The sequence below is a fragment of the Lissotriton helveticus genome, chromosome 1_1 (genome assembly GCF_964261635.1).
Source record: "Lissotriton helveticus chromosome 1_1, aLisHel1.1, whole genome shotgun sequence".
Lineage (NCBI taxonomy): Eukaryota > Metazoa > Chordata > Amphibia > Caudata > Salamandridae > Lissotriton > Lissotriton helveticus.
Window position 1 is genome coordinate 139,344,003 of NC_136057.1, and position 18,477 is coordinate 139,362,479.

General features: G+C 61.1%; 1 protein-coding gene across 1 annotated transcript in view; it reads left to right on the forward strand.

The window, feature by feature from the left end:
• RHOD (ras homolog family member D) overlaps window positions 1-18,477 on the forward strand; it is a 194,230-nt gene that overhangs the window by 114,930 nt on the left and 60,823 nt on the right. The gene's annotated exons all lie outside the window — the stretch shown is intronic.

Below are 18,477 nucleotides of genomic sequence, written 5' to 3' on the forward strand. Positions count from 1 at the left end.
CTGGTCTTGACAGCACCTGCCCTCGGACCAGGGAGAGGCCCCAGGGTACTTTGATAAATCCGCATCCTGTGGATAAAAGGAGGGGGCTATGAGGGAAGGGACTGTCCAGTTTAGGGCAGTGCGACCGGTGCAGCCGTACCGCTACCTAACTTTGGTGGGGGCGATGTGTTTAAAAAGAGCTATTGGCCTAAAAGCATGGGAACTTCCTTGTGTCCAGCAGTTTTCAGGCAACAATAAAAATGTCAAGATAACTGTGGTGATTAACGTTTCTACTGTCGCTATTTTTAATAGAGGCAGTTTTGACTCATAAAGTAGCGAGAGGGTTAATGTGCCTGTTGCAAAGACCGTGTACCATGCAGATTGCACAACTGAGTGTGAGTGAACTATGAGTGGCGCTATAAACAATGAAATGTATGTCAGAGAGGGGCTATAGAGAGATGGGGGGCACCGATGGAGGGTGCTGGGGGAGGGAATCCGAAGAGGAGGTTGTGGGGGCGCCAAAAATGAATGTCGCATCGACTGGGCACCACCAGCACTAAAGCCGACCCTGGCTGCGCAGAAGCTTCACGTTTTAATGATCAGTAGAATTCTACACAAGAGAAAGTGAGGGTCTAAGAGAGTACACGTCAGTGACGTGTTGTGGATTAAGTTAAGCAGGAAGAGGAAACTTCCATTAAGTCACAAGAGTGGATTTATTTAAGAGCACAGCTGAGCGAACACCTCACCAGCTTACCAGACCATCAACCGACAAGAGTGGAACACTCAAGTACAAGCTAGAATACTCACACGTATTCTGGAAGGCTGGGGAAGAGGAAACACAAAGAAAGGGCTAATGACCATAGGTGGCCATGTTGTAAGAAGCACAAATAAACAACATGACGCAGTTCCTGTCAAGTCACAGGGCTTGTTCATATTGCCTGTGTAATATTTCCCAGATGTTGCCCTGCTGCAGTTTTCTTTGTCATGTAACATAGGAGTCTTGAGTAACCCGCACTAAAACCAGAGTCGCCTCTAGGCGTGTTGAAGGTGAGTTCTGGGTGTGGAAGCTTGTTAATGACATAACATGATTGACAGGTCTGTAGTGAGGCTGGAAGCAGTCTGTGTGTCTCTTTCTGCCTGTCACGAGGCCATAAAAGTGTTATGAAGGCAGGCTCCTTCAATCATTGGCCTCTCTGCAGAGTGCACAGAGCAATGGGCACATATGTGCCAATGTAATTACATGGAAAGTGTCTGGAGAGGGTACACAGATGTTGAAATATTGCCAGCGCCAAAGGATCCTGTGTATGCTTCTGTGGCCACGCCCCTTTCAGAGACCCTCCCCCCACTGCTTCAAAGTGAAAGTAAAAGCAGAGAGTACTCAAGGAGAGGCCAAAAGAAGGGAGGGCCAGGGGTGTAACACAAAATGATGTCCCCTCCACACCCATAGATTACAGGCCACGCCCCATTCAGAGACCCTTCCCTCAATCAATCAATCAATCAGGGAGATTAAAAGCGCACTACTCACCCATGAGGGTCTCAAGGCGCTGGGGGGAGCGGGTCCGCAGTTCCGTTCAGTCAAAAAGCCAGGTCTTGAGTGCCTTCCTGAAGGTGTTCAGGGAGGGGGCGCGGCTGATGTCGATCGGTAGTTCGCTCCAGGTCTTGGCCTCGATGTAGGAGAAGGCTCTTCCCCCTGCTGCGGATGTAGGCCCGGACTGGCCGTTGCGGGCACCAGGCAATGCCCCGGTGCGCCGCAAGGGTGAGGGCCGGTCTTGGACCCCTGGGGGCCGGTTTTTGGGCCCCAGGGGACCAGTTTTGTTACAGGGCCGTTTAAGCAGCATAGCTGCAAAATCGGCCCTGCAACAAAATCGGCTGAAAACCGGCCCCGGCAAAGAGCTCAGACCTCCCACCGGGGGCCGGCCAAGCACTTTGCCAGGGCCGGTTTTGGTTCCCAGTCCGGCCCTGTGCGGATGCCTGGTATCTCACCGAGGATGAGGTTGGCAGATCGGAGGTCTCTTCTGGGTATGTGGAGAGTGATTCTATGGTATTGGGGTCCGGTGTTGTGGAGGCATTTGTAGGCATGGGTGAGCATCTTGAAAGTGACTCTCTTCTCAACGGGGAGCCGGTGGAGATTCCGAAGGTGTCCGCTGATGTGCTCCTGTCGAGGGGACCCTCCCCCACTGCTTCAAAGTGTAAGTGAACGCAGAACTACTCCGGAAGGGCCCAAAAGAAGAGAGGGCCAGGGGTGTAACATAACATCAAATACCCCCCCCCCCCCACCCCCTCCACCAGCAGAAAGTGAAGAGTGGGCCGAGTCTCCCATGCCTGACAGATGTATGTTGGCTTGAAGGGTTGGGAGCCCTCCCGCGCCGCAGGGGGTGCAAGGCATGAGTTATACCCCAGGGGAGGGCAGGAACAGATGAGGTGTGAGGGCTCCAGGATCTGCTGGGACAGGATAAAAGGAGTGACAGCGGGGAGGGCTGAGAAAGCAGAACCAGGCAATGGAGAAAATGCAGAGAGGCCTGTGGGTGAAGGGGACAGACCTACTGACAAAGGAGAAGACCAGAGGAATCTGAAGAGTATGCAGTACCCAGCGCGTAGCGACCATTGGTGCAGCAGGTGTAGTGGCTCCGGGACCAGGAGCCCTGAGGGCCCACTGAACCCACACTGATACTGCTGGGGTTTACTACCCCAATAGCTTTCAAAGGTGCCATTTCCTGCTTCCACCTGGCCCATCCTTACCAGGCGGCCCCTGGGGGGAGCTCACCTCAGGGGCTTCGAGGCGCTCCTGAGGAGAGACAGAGCACTGCAGCCAGGGCCCATCCTTACCAGGCGGCCCCTGGGGGGAGCTCACCTCAGGGGCTTCGAGGCGCTCCTGAGGAGAGACAGAGCGCTGCAGCCAGGGCCCATCCTTACCAGGCGGCCCCTGGGGGGAGCTCACCTCAGGGGCTTCGAGGCGCTCCTGAGGAGAGACAGAGCGCTGCAGCCAGGGCCCATCCTTACCAGGCGGCCCCTGGGGGGAGCTCATCTCAGGGGCTTCGAGGCGCTCCTGAGGAGAGACAGAGCGCTGCAGCCAGGGCCCATCCTTACCAGGCGGCCCCTGGGGGGAGCTCACCTCCAGGGGCTTCGAGGCGCTCCTGAGGAGAGACAGAGCGCTGCAGCCAGGGCCCATCCTTACCAGGCGGCCCCTGGGGGGAGCTCACCTCAGGGGCTTCGAGGCGCTCCTGAGGAGAGACAGAGCGCTGCAGCCAGGGCCCATCCTTACCAGGCGGCCCCTGGGGGGAGCTCACCTCAGGGGCTTCGAGGCGCTCCTGAGGAGAGACAGAGCGCTGCAGCCAGGGCCCATCCTTACCAGGCGGTCCCTAGGGGGAGCTCACCTCCAGGGGCTTCGAGGCGCTCCCGAGGAGAGAGAGAGCTGCAGCCAGGGCCCATCCTTACCAGGCGGCCCCTGGGGGGAGCTCACCTCAGGGGCTTCGAGGCGCTCATGAGGAGAGAGAGCGCTGCAGCCTGGGCCCATCCTTACCAGGCGGCCCCTGGGGGGAGCTCACCTCCAGGGGCTTCGAGGCGCTCCTGAGGAGAGAGAGCGCTGCAGCCAGGGCCCATCCTTACCAGGCAGCCCCTGGGGGGAGCTCACCTCCAGGGGCTTCGAGGCGCTCCTGAGGAGAGACAGAGCGCTGCAGCCAGGGCCCATCCTTACCAGGCGGCCCCTGGGGAAGCTCACCTCCAGGGGCTTCGAGGCGCTCCTGAGGAGAGAGACAGAGCGCTGCAGCCAGGGCCCATCCTTACCAGGCGGCCCCTGGGGGGAGCTCACCTCCAGGGGCTTCGAGGCGCTCCTGAGGAGAGACAGAGCGCTGCAGCCAGGGCCCGTCCTTACCAGGCGGCCCCTGGGGGGAGCTCACCTCCAGGGGCTTCGAGGCGCTCATGAGGAGAGAGAGCGCTGCAGCCTGGGCCCATCCTTACCAGGCGGCCCCTGGGGGGAGCTCACCTCCAGGGGCTTCGAGGCGCTCCTGAGGAGAGAGAGCGCTGCAGCCAGGGCCATCCTTTACAGGCAGCCCCTGGGGGGAGCTCACCTCCAGGGGCTTCGAGGCGCTCCTGAGGAGAGACAGAGCGCTGCAGCCAGGGCCCATCCTTACCAGGCGGCCCCTGGGGGGGCTCACCTCCAGGGGCTTCGAGGCGCTCCTGAGGAGAGACAGAGCGCTGCAGCCAGGGCCCATCCTTACCAGGCGGCCCCTGGGTAAAGCTCACCTCCAGGGGCTTCGAGGCGCTCCTGAGGAGAGAGACAGAGCGCTGCAGCCAGGGCCCATCCTTACCAGCCGGCCCCTGGGGGGAGCTCACCTCCAGGGGCTTCGAGGCGCTCCTGAGGAGAGACAGAGCGCTGCAGCCAGGGCCCGTCCTTACCAGGCGGCCCCTGGGGGGGAGCTCACCTCCAGGGGCTACGAGGCGCTCCTGAGGAGAGACAGAGCGCTGCAGCCAGGGCCCATCCTTACCAAGCGGCCCCTGGGGGGAGCTCACCTCCAGGGGCTTCGAGGCGCTCCTGAGGAGAGAGAGAGAGCTGCAGCCAGGGCCCATCCTTACCAGGCGGCCCCTGGGGGGAGCTCACCTCCAGGGGCTTCGAGGCGCTCCTGAGGAGAGACAGAGCGCTGCAGCCAGGGCCCGTCCTTACCAGGCGGTCCCTAGGGGGAGCTCACCTCCAGGGGCTTCGAGGCGCTCCCGAGGAGAGAGAGAGCTGCAGCCAGGGCCCATCCTTACCAGCCGGCCCCTGGGGGGAGCTCTCCTCCAGGGGCTTCGAGGCGCTCCTGAGGAGAGAGAGCGCTGCAGCCAGGGCCCATCCTTACCAGGCAGCCCCTGGGGGGAGCTCACCTCCAGGGGCTTCGAGGCGCTCCTGAGGAGAGACAGAGCGCTGCAGCCAGGGCCCATCCTTACCAGGCGGCCCCTGGGGGAAGCTCACCTCCAGGGGCTTCGAGGCGCTCCTGAGGAGAGAGACAGAGCGCTGCAGCCAGGGCCCATCCTTACCAGGCGGCCCCTGGGGGGAGCTCACCTCCAGGGGCTTCGAGGCGCTCCTGAGGAGAGACAGAGCGCTGCAGCCAGGGCCCGTCCTTACCAGGCGGCCCCTGGGGGGAGCTCACCTCCAGGGGCTTCGAGGCGCTCATGAGGAGAGAGAGCGCTGCAGCCTGGGCCCATCCTTACCAGGCGGCCCCTGGGGGGAGCTCACCTCCAGGGGCTTCGAGGCGCTCCTGAGGAGAGAGAGCGCTGCAGCCAGGGCCCATCCTTACCAGGCAGCCCCTGGGGGGAGCTCACCTCCAGGGGCTTCGAGGCGCTCCTGAGGAGAGACAGAGCGCTGCAGCCAGGGCCCATCCTTACCAGGCGGCCCCTGGGGGGGCTCACCTCCAGGGGCTTCGAGGCGCTCCTGAGGAGAGACAGAGCGCTGCAGCCAGGGCCCATCCTTACCAGGCGGCCCCTGGGTGAAGCTCACCTCCAGGGGCTTCGAGGCGCTCCTGAGGAGAGAGACAGAGCGCTGCAGCCAGGGCCCATCCTTACCAGCCGGCCCCTGGGGGGAGCTCACCTCCAGGGGCTTCGAGGCGCTCCTGAGGAGAGACAGAGCACTGCAGCCAGGGCCCGTCCTTACCAGGCGGCCCCTGGGGGGAGCTCACCTCCAGGGGCTTCGAGGCGCTCCTGAGGAGAGACAGAGCGCTGCAGCCAGGGCCCGTCCTTACCAAGCGGCCCCTGGGGGGAGCTCACTTCCAGGGGCTTCGAGGCGCTCCTGAGGAGAGAGAGAGAGCTGCAGCCAGGGCCCATCCTTACCAGGCGGCCCCTGGGGGGAGCTCACCTCCAGGGGCTTCGAGGCGCTCCTGAGGAGAGACATAGCGCTGCAGCCAGGGCCCGTCTTTACCAGGCGGCCCCTAGGGGGAGCTCACCTCAGGGGCTTCGAGGCGCTCCTGAGGAGAGACAGAGCGCTGCAGCCAGGGCCCATCCTTACCAGGCGGCCCCTGGGGGTAGCTCACCTCCAGGGGCTTCGAGGCGCTCCTGAGGAGAGACAGAGCGCTGCAGCCAGGGCCCATCCTTACCAGGCGGCCCCTAGGGGGAGCTCACCCCAGGGGCTTCGAGGCGCTCCTGAGGAGAGACAGAGCGCTGCAGCCAGGGCCCATCCTTACCAGGCGGCCCCTGGGGGGAGCTCACCTCCAGGGGCTTCGAGGCGCTCCTGAGGAGAGACAGAGCGCTGCAGCCAGGGCCCGTCCTTACCAGGCGGCCCCTGGGGGGGAGCTCACCTCCAGGGGCTACGAGGCGCTCCTGAGGAGAGACAGAGCGCTGCAGCCAGGGCCCATCCTTACCAAGCGGCCCCTGGGGGGAGCTCACCTCCAGGGGCTTCGAGGCGCTCCTGAGGAGAGAGAGAGAGCTGCAGCCAGGGCCCATCCTTACCAGGCGGCCCCTGGGGGGAGCTCACCTCCAGGGGCTTCGAGGCGCTCCTGAGGAGAGACAGAGCGCTGCAGCCAGGGCCCGTCCTTACCAGGCGGTCCCTAGGGGGAGCTCACCTCCAGGGGCTTCGAGGCGCTCCCGAGGAGAGAGAGAGCTGCAGCCAGGGCCCATCCTTACCAGGCGGCCCCTGGGGGGAGCTCACCTCAGGGGCTTCGAGGCGCTCATGAGGAGAGAGAGCGCTGCAGCCTGGGCCCATCCTTACCAGGCGGCCCCTGGGGGGAGCTCACCTCCAGGGGCTTCGAGGCGCTCCTGAGGAGAAACAGAGCGCTGCAGCCAGGGCCCGTCCTTACCAGGCGGTCCCTAGGGGGAGCTCACCTCCAGGGGCTTCGAGGCGCTCCCGAGGAGAGAGCTGCAGCCAGGGCCCATCCTTACCAGGCGGCCCCTGGGGGGAGCTCACCTCAGGGGCTTCGAGGCGCTCATGAGGAGAGAGAGCGCTGCAGCCTGGGCCCATCCTTACCAGGCGGCCCCTGGGGGGAGCTCACCTCCAGGGGCTTCGAGGCGCTCCTGAGGAGAGACAGAGCGCTGCAGCCAGGGCCCATCCTTACCAGGCGGCCCCTGGGGGAAGCTCACCTCCAGGGGCTTCGAGGCGCTCCTGAGGAGAGAGACAGAGCGCTGCAGCCAGGGCCCATCCTTACCAGGCGGCCCCTGGGGGGAGCTCACCTCCAGGGGCTTCGAGGCGCTCCTGAGGAGAGACAGAGCGCTGCAGCCAGGGCCCGTCCTTACCAGGCGGCCCCTGGGGGGGAGCTCACCTCCAGGGGCTACGAGGCGCTCCTGAGGAGAGACAGAGCGCTGCAGCCAGGGCCCATCCTTACCAAGCGGCCCCTGGGGGGAGCTCACCTCCAGGGGCTTCGAGGCGCTCCTGAGGAGAGAGAGAGAGCTGCAGCCAGGGCCCATCCTTACCAGGCGGCCCCTGGGGGGAGCTCACCTCCAGGGGCTTCGAGGCGCTCCTGAGGAGAGACAGAGCGCTGCAGCCAGGGCCCGTCCTTACCAGGCGGTCCCTAGGGGGAGCTCACCTCCAGGGGCTTCGAGGCGCTCACGAGGAGAGAGAGAGCTGCAGCCAGGGCCCATCCTTACCAGGCGGCCCCTGGGGGGAGCTCACCTCAGGGGCTTCGAGGCGCTCATGAGGAGAGAGAGCGCTGCAGCCTGGGCCCATCCTTACCAGGCGGCCCCTGGGGGGAGCTCACCTCCAGGGGCTTCGAGGCGCTCCTGAGGAGAGAGAGCGCTGCAGCCAGGGCCCATCCTTACCAGGCAGCCCCTGGGGGGAGCTCACCTCCAGGGGCTTCGAGGCGCTCCTGAGGAGAGACAGAGCGCTGCAGCCAGGGCCCATCCTTACCAGGCGGCCCCTGGGGGAAGCTCACCTCCAGGGGCTTCGAGGCGCTCCTGAGGAGAGAGACAGAGCGCTGCAGCCAGGGCCCATCCTTACCAGGCGGCCCCTGGGGGGAGCTCACCTCCAGGGGCTTCGAGGCGCTCCTGAGGAGAGACAGAGCGCTGCAGCCAGGGCCCGTCCTTACCAGGCGGCCCCTGGGGGGAGCTCACCTCCAGGGGCTTCGAGGCGCTCATGAGGAGAGAGAGCGCTGCAGCCTGGGCCCATCCTTACCAGGCGGCCCCTGGGGGGAGCTCACCTCCAGGGGCTTCGAGGCGCTCCTGAGGAGAGAGAGCGCTGCAGCCAGGGCCCATCCTTACCAGGCGGCCCCTGGGGGGAGCTCACCTCCAGGGGCTTCGAGGCGCTCCTGAGGAGAGACAGAGCGCTGCAGCCAGGGCCCGTCCTTACCAGGCGGCCCCTGGGGGGAGCTCACCTCCAGGGGCTTCGAGGCGCTCATGAGGAGAGAGAGCGCTGCAGCCTGGGCCCATCCTTACCAGGCGGCCCCTGGGGGGAGCTCACCTCCAGGGGCTTCGAGGCGCTCCTGAGGAGAGAGAGCGCTGCAGCCAGGGCCCATCCTTACCAGGCGGCCCCTGGGGGAGCTCACCTCCAGGGGCTTCGAGGCGCTCCTGAGGAGAGACAGAGCGCTGCAGCCAGGGCCCATCCTTACCAGGCGGCCCCTGGGGGGGCTCACCTCCAGGGGCTTCGAGGCGCTCCTGAGGAGAGACAGAGCGCTGCAGCCAGGGCCCATCCTTACCAGGCGGCCCCTGGGTGAAGCTCACCTCCAGGGGCTTCGAGGCGCTCCTGAGGAGAGAGACAGAGCGCTGCAGCCAGGGCCCATCCTTACCATTCTCTACAGGGTGGCCCCTGGGGGGGCTCACCTCCAGGGGCTTCGAGGCGCTCCTGAGGAGAGACAGAGCGCTGCAGCCAGGGCCCATCCTTACCAGGCGGCCCCTGGGTGAAGCTCACCTCCAGGGGCTTCGAGGCGCTCCTGAGGAGAGAGACAGAGCGCTGCAGCCAGGGCCCATCCTTACCAGGGGGGAGCTCACCTCCAGGGGCTTCGAGGCGCTCCTGAGGAGAGACAGAGCGCTGCAGCCAGGGCCCGTCCTTACCAGGCGGCCCCTGGGGGGAGCTCACCTCCAGGGGCTTCGAGGCGCTCCTGAGGAGAGACAGAGCGCTGCAGCCAGGGCCCGTCCTTACCAGGCGGCCCCTGGGGGGAGCTCACCTCCAGGGGCTTCGAGGCGCTCCTGAGGAGAGACAGAGCGCTGCAGCCAGGGCCCGGGTGAGGCTGAGGTGAACCTCCCTCGTGCTCCGCCCCGGGTTCATGACTAACCAGCGAGGCCGCGTGCATGGAAAATTCCTCCTGGGAGAGCTGACCGGTTTAATCACTCACACGATTAACCCCGCAGAGCCAATGAAAGAGGGAGGTCTGTGGAGCACAGGAGCGTGGAGGAACCAGGAACAACAGGGGGGGGAATACAGGACAACCAGGAACAGAGCAGGGGAATGGGGGGGGGGGGACAGAACCAGGAACAACAGGGGGGGGAATACAGGACAACCAGGAACAGAGCAGGGGAATGGGGGGGGGGGGGGACAGAACCAGGAACAACAGAGGGAGGGGCATACAGGAGAACCAGGAACAGAGCAGAGGAACGGGGGGGGACAGAACCAGGAACAACAGAGGGAGGGGCATACAGGAGAACCAGGAACAGAGCAGGGGAAGGGGGGGACAGAACCAGGAACAACAGAGGGAGGGGCATACAGGAGAACCAGGAACAGAGCAGAGGAACGGGGGGGGGGACAGAACCAGGAACAACAGAGGGAGGGGCATACAGGAGAACCAGGAACAGAGCAGGGGAAGGGGGGGACAGAACCAGGAACAACAGAGGGAGGGGCATACAGGAGAACCAGGAACAGAGCAGAGGAAGGGGGGACACAGAACCAGGAACAACAGAGGGAGGGGCATACAGGAGAACCAGGAACAGAGCAGAGGAAGGGGGGGACACAGAACCAGGAACAACAGAGGGAGGGGCATACAGGAGAACCAGGAACAGAGCAGGGGAATAGAACCAGGAGCAACAGAGGGAGGGACATACAGGAGAACCAGGAACAGAGCAGGGGAACGGGGGAGACAGAACCAGGAACAACAGAGGGAGGGGCATACAGGAGAACCAGGAACAGAGCAGAGGAACCGGGGGAGGGACAGAACCAGGAACAACAGAGGGAGGGGCATACAGGAGACCCAGGCACAGAGCAGAGGAACCGGGGGAGGGGCAGAACCAGGAACAACAGAGAGAGGGGCATACAGGAGAACCAGGAACAGAGCAGAGGAACTGGGGGAAGGGGGGACAGAACCAGGAACAACAGAGGGAGGGGCATACAGGAGAACCAGGAACAGAGCAGGGGAACGGGGGGGGGACAGAACCAGGAACAACAGAGGGAGGGGCATACAGGAGAACCAGGAACAGAGCAGAGGAACGGGGGGAAGGGGGGACAGAACCAGGAACAACAGAGGGAGGGGCATACAGGAGAACCAGGAACAGAGCAGGGGAACGGGGGGGGGCAGAACCAGGAACAACAGAGAGAGGGGCATACAGGAGAACCAGGAACAGAGCAGGGGAACGGGGGGGACAGAACCAGGAACAACAGAGGGAGGGGCATACAGGAGAACCAGGAACAGAGCAGGGAAGGGGGGACAGAACCAGGAACAACAGAGGGAGGGGCATACAGGAGAACCAGGAACAGAGCAGAGGAACGGGGGGGACAGAACCAGGAACAACAGAGGGAGGGGCATACAGGAGAACCAGGAACAGAGCAGAGGAACGGGGGGAAGGGGGGACAGAACCAGGAACAACAGAGGGAGGGGCATACAGGAGAACCAGGAACAGAGCAGAGGAACGGGGGGAAGGGGGGACAGAACCAGGAACAACAGAGGGAGGGGCATACAGGAGAACCAGGAACAGAGCAGGGGAACAGGGGGGGGCAGAACCAGGAACAACAGAGAGAGGGGCATACAGGAGAACCAGGAACAGAGCAGGGGAACGGGGGGGACAGAACCAGGAACAACAGAGGGAGGGGCATACAGGAGAACCAGGAACAGAGCAGGGAAGGGGGGACAGAACCAGGAACAACAGAGGGAGGGGCATACAGGAGAACCAGGAACAGAGCAGAGGAACGGGGGGGGGGACAGAACCAGGAACAACAGAGGGAGGAGCATACAGGAGAACCAGGAACAGAGCAGGGGAACGGGGGGGGGGGCAGAACCAGGAACAACAGAGAGAGGGGCATACAGGAGAACCAGGAACAGAGCAGGGGAAGGGGGGGGACAGAACCTGGCACAACAGAGGGAGGGGCATACAGGAGAACCAGGAACAGAGCAGAGGAACGGGGGGGGGCAGAACCAGGAACAACAGAGAGAGGGGCATACAGGAGAACCAGGAACAGAGCAGGGGAACGGGGGGAGGGGACAGAACCTGGCACAACAGAGGGAGGGGCATACAGGAGAACCAGGGACAGAGCAGAGGAACCGGGGGAGGGGCAGAACCAGGAACAACAGAGAGAGTGGCATACAGGAGAACCAGGAACAGAGCAGGGGAACGGGGGGGACAGAACCAGGACCAACAGAGGGAGGGGCATACAGGAGACCCAGGCACAGAGCAGAGGAACGGGGGGGGACAGAACCAGGAACAACAGAGGGAGGGGCATACAGGAGAACCAGGAACAGAGCAGGGGAACGGGGGGGGGGACAGAACCAGGAACAACAGAGGGAGGGGCATACAGGAGAACCAGGAACAGAGCAGGGAAGGGGGGACAGAACCAGGAACAACAGAGGGAGGGGCATACAGGAGAACCAGGAACAGAGCAGGGGAACGGGGGGGCAGAACCAGGAACAACAGAGAGAGGGGCATACAGGAGAACCAGGAACAGAGCAGGGGAAGGGGGGGGACAGAACCTGGCACAACAGAGGGAGGGGCATACAGGAGAACCAGGAACAGAGCAGAGGAACGGGGGGGGCAGAACCAGGAACAACAGAGAGTGGGGCATACAGGAGAACCAGGGACAGAGCAGGGGAACGGGGGGGCAGAACCAGGAACAACAGAGGGAGGGGCATACAGGAGAACCAGGGACAGAGCAGAGGAACCGGGGGAGGGGCAGAACCAGGAACAACAGAGAGAGGGGCATACAGGAGAACCAGGAACAGAGCAGGGGAACGGGGGGAGGGGACAGAACCTGGCACAACAGAGGGAGGGGCATACAGGAGAACCAGGGACAGAGCAGAGGAACCGGGGGAGGGGCAGAACCAGGAACAACAGAGGGAGGGGCATACAGAAGAACCAGGAACAGAGCAGGGTAACGGTGGGGACAGAACCAGGAACAACAGAGGGAGGGGCATACAGGAGAACCAGGAACAGAGCAGGGGAATGGGGGGGGGGGCAGAACCTGGCACAACAGAGGGAGGGGCATACAGGAGAACCAGGGACAGAGCAGAGGAACCGGGGGAGGGGCAGAACCAGGAACAACAGAGAGAGGGGCATACAGGAGAACCAGGAACAGAGCAGGGGAACGGGGGGGACAGAACCAGGAACAACAGAGGGAGGGGCATACAGGAGACCCAGGCACAGAGCAGAGGAACGGGGGGGGGACAGAACCAGGAACAACAGAGGGAGGGGCATACAGGAGAACCAGGAACAGAGCAGGGGAACGGGGGGGGGACAGAACCAGGAACAACAGAGGGAGGGGCATACAGGAGAACCAGGAACAGAGCAGGGAAGGGGGGACAGAACCAGGAACAACAGAGGGAGGGGCATATAGGAGAACCAGGAACAGAGCAGGGGAACGGGGGGGCAGAACCAGGAACAACAGAGAGAGGGGCATACAGGAGAACCAGGAACAGAGCAGGGGAAGGGGGGGGGGCAGAACCTGGCACAACAGAGGGAGGGGCATACAGGAGAACCAGGAACAGAGCAGAGGAACGGGGGGGGCAGAACCAGGAACAACAGAGAGAGGGGCATACAGGAGAACCAGGGACAGAGCATGGGAACGGGGGGGGCAGAACCAGGAACAACAGAGGGAGGGGCATACAGGAGAACCAGGGACAGAGCAGAGGAACCGGGGGAGGGGCAGAACCAGGAACAACAGAGAGAGGTGCATACAGGAGAACCAGGAACAGAGCAGGGGAACGGGGGAGGGGACAGAACCTGGCACAACAGAGGGAGGGGCATACAGGAGAACCAGGGACAGAGCAGAGGAACCGGGGGAGGGGCAGAACCAGGAACAACAGAGGAAGGGGCATACAGAAGAACCAGGAACAGAGCAGGGGAACGGGGGGGACAGAACCAGGAACAACAGAGGGAGGGGCATACAGGAGAACCAGGAACAGAGCAGGGGAACGGGGGGGACAGAACCAGGAACAACAGAGGGAGGGGCATACAGGAGAACCAGGCACAGAGCAGAGGAACGGGGGGGGGGACAGAACCAGGAACAACAGAGGGAGGGGCATACAGGAGAACCAGGAACAGAGCAGGGGAACGGGGGGGACAGAACCAGGAACAACAGAGGGAGGGGCATACAGGAGAACCAGGCACAGAGCAGGGGAACGGGGGGGACAGAACCAGGAACAACAGAGGGAGGGGCATACAGGAGAACCAGGAACAGAGCAGGGGAACGGGGGGGACAGAACCAGGAACAACAGAGGGAGGGGCATACAGGAGAACCAGGAACAGAGCAGTGGAACGGGGGGGGCAGAACCAGGAACAACAGAGAGAGGGGCATACAGGAGAACCAGGGACAGAGCAGGGGAACGGGGGGGCAGAACCAGGAACAACAGAGAGAGGGGCATACAGGAGAACCAGGAACAGAGCAGGGGAACGGGGGGAGGGGACAGAACCTGGCACAACAGAGGGAGGGGCATACAGGAGAACCAGGGACAGAGCAGAGGAACCGGGGGAGGGGCAGAACCAGGAACAACAGAGGGAGGGGCATACAGGAGAACCAGGGACAGAGCAGAGGAACCGGGGGAGGGGCAGAACCAGGAACAACAGAGAGAGGGGCATACAGGAGAACCAGGAACAGAGCAGGGGAATGGGGGGGGGACAGAACCAGGAACAACAGAGGGAGGGGCATACAGGAGAACCAGGAACAGAGCAGGGGAACGGGGGAGACAGAACCAGGAACAACAGAGGGAGGGGCATACAGGAGAACCAGGAACAGAGCAGAGGAACCGGGGGAGGGACAGAACCAGGAACAACAGAGGGAGGGGCATACAGGAGACCCAGGCACAGAGCAGAGGAACCGGGGGAGGGGCAGAACCAGGAACAACAGAGAGAGGGGCATACAGGAGAACCAGGAACAGAGCAGGGGAACCGGGGGGGGGGACAGAACCAGGAACAACAGAGGGAGGGGCATACAGGAGAACCAGGAACAGAGCAGGGGAACGGGGGAGACAGAACCAGGAACAACAGAGGGAGGGGCATACAGGAGAACCAGGAACAGAGCAGAGGAACCGGGGGGGGACAGAACCAGGAACAACAGAGGGAGGGGCATACAGGAGAACCAGGAACAGAGCAGGGGAACGGGGGAGACAGAACCAGGAACAACAGAGGGAGGGGCATACAGGAGAACCAGGCACAGAGCAGAGGAACGGGGGGGGACAGAACCAGGAACAACAGAGGGAGGGGCATACAGGAGAACCAGGGACAGAGCAGAGGAACCGGGGGAGGGACAGAACCAGGAACAACAGAGAGAGGGGCATACAGGAGAACCAGGAACAGAGCAGGGGAACGGGGGAGACAGAACCAGGAACAACAGAGGGAGGGGCATACAGGAGAACCAGGAACAGAGCAGAGGAACCGGGGGAGGGACAGAACCAGGAACAACAGAGAGAGGGGCATACAGGAGAACCAGGAACAGAGCAGGGGAACGGGGGGAGGGGACAGAACCTGGCACAACAGAGGGAGGGGCATACAGGAGAACCAGGAACAGAGCAGGGGAACGGGGGAGACAGAACCAGGAACAACAGAGGGAGGGGCATACAGGAGAACCAGGAACAGAGCAGAGGAACCGGGGGAGGGACAGAACCAGGAACAACAGAGAGAGGGGCATACAGGAGAACCAGGAACAGAGCAGGGGAACGGGGGGAGGGGACAGAACCTGGCACAACAGAGGGAGGGGCATACAGGAGAACCAGGAACAGAGCAGGGGAACGGGGGGGGACAGAACCAGGAACAACAGAGGGAGGGGCATACAGGAGAACCAGGAACAGAGCAGGGGAACGGGGGGAGGGGACAGAACCTGGCACAACAGAGGGAGGGGCATACAGGAGAACCAGGAACAGAGCAGGGGAACGGGGGGAGGGGACAGAACCTGGCACAACAGAGGGAGGGGCATACAGGAGAACCAGGCACAGAGCAGAGGAACGGGGGGGGGCAGAACCAGGAACAACAGAGGGAGGGGCATACAGGAGAACCAGGCACAGAGCAGAGGAACGGGGGGGGGCAGAACCAGGAACAACAGAGGGAGGGGCATACAGGAGAACCAGGAACAGAGCAGAGGAACCGGGGGAGGGGCAGAACCAGGAACAACAGAGGGAGGGGCATACAGGAGAACCAGGGACAGAGCAGAGGAACCGGGGGAGGGGCAGAACCAGGAACAACAGAGGGAGGGGCATACAGGAGAACCAGGGACAGAGCAGAGGAACCGGGGGAGGGGCAGAACCAGGAACAACAGAGAGAGGGGCATACAGGAGAACCAGGAACAGAGCAGGGGAACGGGGGGGACAGAACCAGGAACAACAGAGGGAGGGGCATACAGGAGACCCAGGCACAGAGCAGAGGAACCGGGGAAGGGGCAGAACCAGGAACAACAGAGAGAGGGGCATACAGGAGAACCAGGAACAGAGCAGGGGAATGGGGGGGGGACAGAACCAGGAACAACAGAGGGAGGGGCATACAGGAGAACCAGGAACAGAGCAGGGGAACGGGGGAGACAGAACCAGGAACAACAGAGGGAGGGGCATACAGGAGAACCAGGAACAGAGCAGAGGAACCGGGGGAGGGACAGAACCAGGAACAACAGAGGGAGGGGCATACAGGAGACCCAGGCACAGAGCAGAGGAACCGGGGGAGGGGCAGAACCAGGAACAACAGAGAGAGGGGCATACAGGAGAACCAGGAACAGAGCAGGGGAACGGGGGGAGGGGACAGAACCTGGCACAACAGAGGGAGGGGCATACAGGAGAACCAGGCACAGAGCAGAGGAACCGGGGGAGGGGCAGAACCAGGAACAACAGAGGGAGGGGCATACAGGAGAACCAGGAACAGAGCAGGGGAACGGGGGGGACAGAACCAGGAACAACAGAGGGAGGGGCATACAGGAGAACCAGGAACAGAGCAGAGGAACCGGGGGAGGGGCAGAACCAGGAACAACAGAGAGAGGGGCATACAGGAGAACCAGGAACAGAGCAGGGGAACGGGGGGGACAGAACCAGGAACAACAGAGGGAGGGGCATACAGGAGAACCAGGAACAGAGCAAGGGAGCTAGGAACAATTACGAGGGGGGGGCATACAGCAGAACCAGAAACAACAGAGGGAGGGCATACAGGAGAACCAGAAACAAGAGTAACAGAGAAGAGTCCCAGCATAGAACTAGGAGAACCAGGAACAAGAGAAACAGAGAGGAAGTGGTCCATCATACAACGAGGAGAACCAGGAACAGAAGCACCACTGGGGGACGCACAGGGCCAGATGACCCACGAACAAGGGCATAAGAGAGGGAGAAAAGCCAGCACAGAACCAGGAGAACCAGGAACAAGAGATGCAGAGATCAGGTAAGAAAGTGGGAACCAGGAACAAGAGCAACAGAGGAGAGGAGGGGCAGCATACAACGAGAAGAACCAGGAACATGACCAACAGTGGGGGCAAGGGAGAAGTGAAGCAAGCACAGGGCCAGAAGAACCAGGAACAAGCGGCGCAGAGGTCAGGTAAGAATATGAGAACTAGGACCAAATGCAACAGAGAGAAGAGGAAAGCCAGCATTGAACTAGGAGAACCAGGAACAATATCAACAGAGGGGAAGTCAACGCATAACCAGAACAACCAGCAACAGCGGCCTAAGAGTTCAGGCAAGAACCAGGATAACCAGGACCAAGGGAATGATAGGGAAAGGAAAGCCAGCACAGAACCAGAAGAACCAGGATCTAGAGGGAAATCAATAGTCAAGAGAACCACGAACAGGAGCAACAGAGAGGAGAGGATACTCTACATACAACTAGGAGAACCAGGAACATGAGAGAAGAAGTCAGTGTGGGAGAGCACACACAGAACCAGAAGAACCAGGAACAAGAGAGAAAGGAACAAAGTCAGGAGAACCAGGAACAAGAGCAACATATGTGGGGGAAAGCTAGCATAGCTCCCCCAGCAGAACTAGGAACAAAAGCAACAGAGGGAGCAGTTATGCCGGCACATAAGCAGAAGAACCAGCAGCAAGGGCCACAGATGTCTGTCAAGCACCAGGATAACCAGGAACATGGGAATGAGAGGAACAGAAAAGCCAGCACAGAACCAGAGGAACCAGGAACCAGAGCCTAAGAGAACAGAAAAGAACCAGGATAATGAGGAACGAGAGTAAGAGACGGGGGAGCCAGCACAGAACCAGAGGAACCAGGATCAAGAGAGAAAGGAACAGTGTCAGGAGAACCAGGCAGTAAAGCAATATATGTGGAGCAAATCCAGCATTGAGCTAGGAGACTCAGGAACAAGAGACAAGAGGTTACAGCAAAGTCACCACAGAACCAGGACAACCAGAAACAAGAGCAATAGAAATCAGGCAAGAACCGCGAATAAGAATAACAGAGGGGAGCAATCCAGTACAAAGACAGGAGAACCAGGATCAAGAGAGAAAGGAACAAAGTCAGGAGAACCAAGAACAAGTGCAACACAGGTGGAACAAAAGCCAGCACAGAGACAGGAGAACCAGGATCAAGGAAGAAAGGAACAAAGTCAGGAGAACCAGGAACTAAAGAAACATATGTGGAGCAAATCCAGCATTGAACTAGGAGAATCAGGAACAAGCGACATAGAGGGTACATCAAAGTCACCACAGAACCAGGACAACCAGAAACAAGAGCAACATAAATCAGGGAAGAACAGAGGAAAATGTGAAGTCAGAAACAGGAACAAGAACCAGGAACAAATAAAACAGAGGAAGATGTGGAGCAAGAACACAAGAAGGAGAACAAGGAACATGAGAAGTGGGGGAAGATGCAGAGCAAGAACACAGGAAGGAGAACCAGGAGCAAGACAAACAAAGCAAGATGCAGAGCAAGAATGCAGGATAGCGAACCAGGAACACGAGAAACCAACGAGGAAGCAGAAAGGACAATCAGGAATAAGAGTAGTAACAATAGAGTAAAAGCCTGGAATAGGAACAAGTGCCACTGAGGAAGCAGGAATGCCAGGAAACTGGACCTCGGACCAGATACAAGAAAAACAGCAGGAGACAGACGTGTGCACACAGATAAGAGAACCAGGAATGAGAGCAATGAAGAGAAGTGTGGTGACAGGAAACCTGGAGAGAACACGGGATGAGAGTGATAGAAGGAGATGTAGAGCCAGGAGAAAGGATCAAGAACCAGGAATAAGAACAGTGGGAAGCGTGTAGCTGGGAAAGA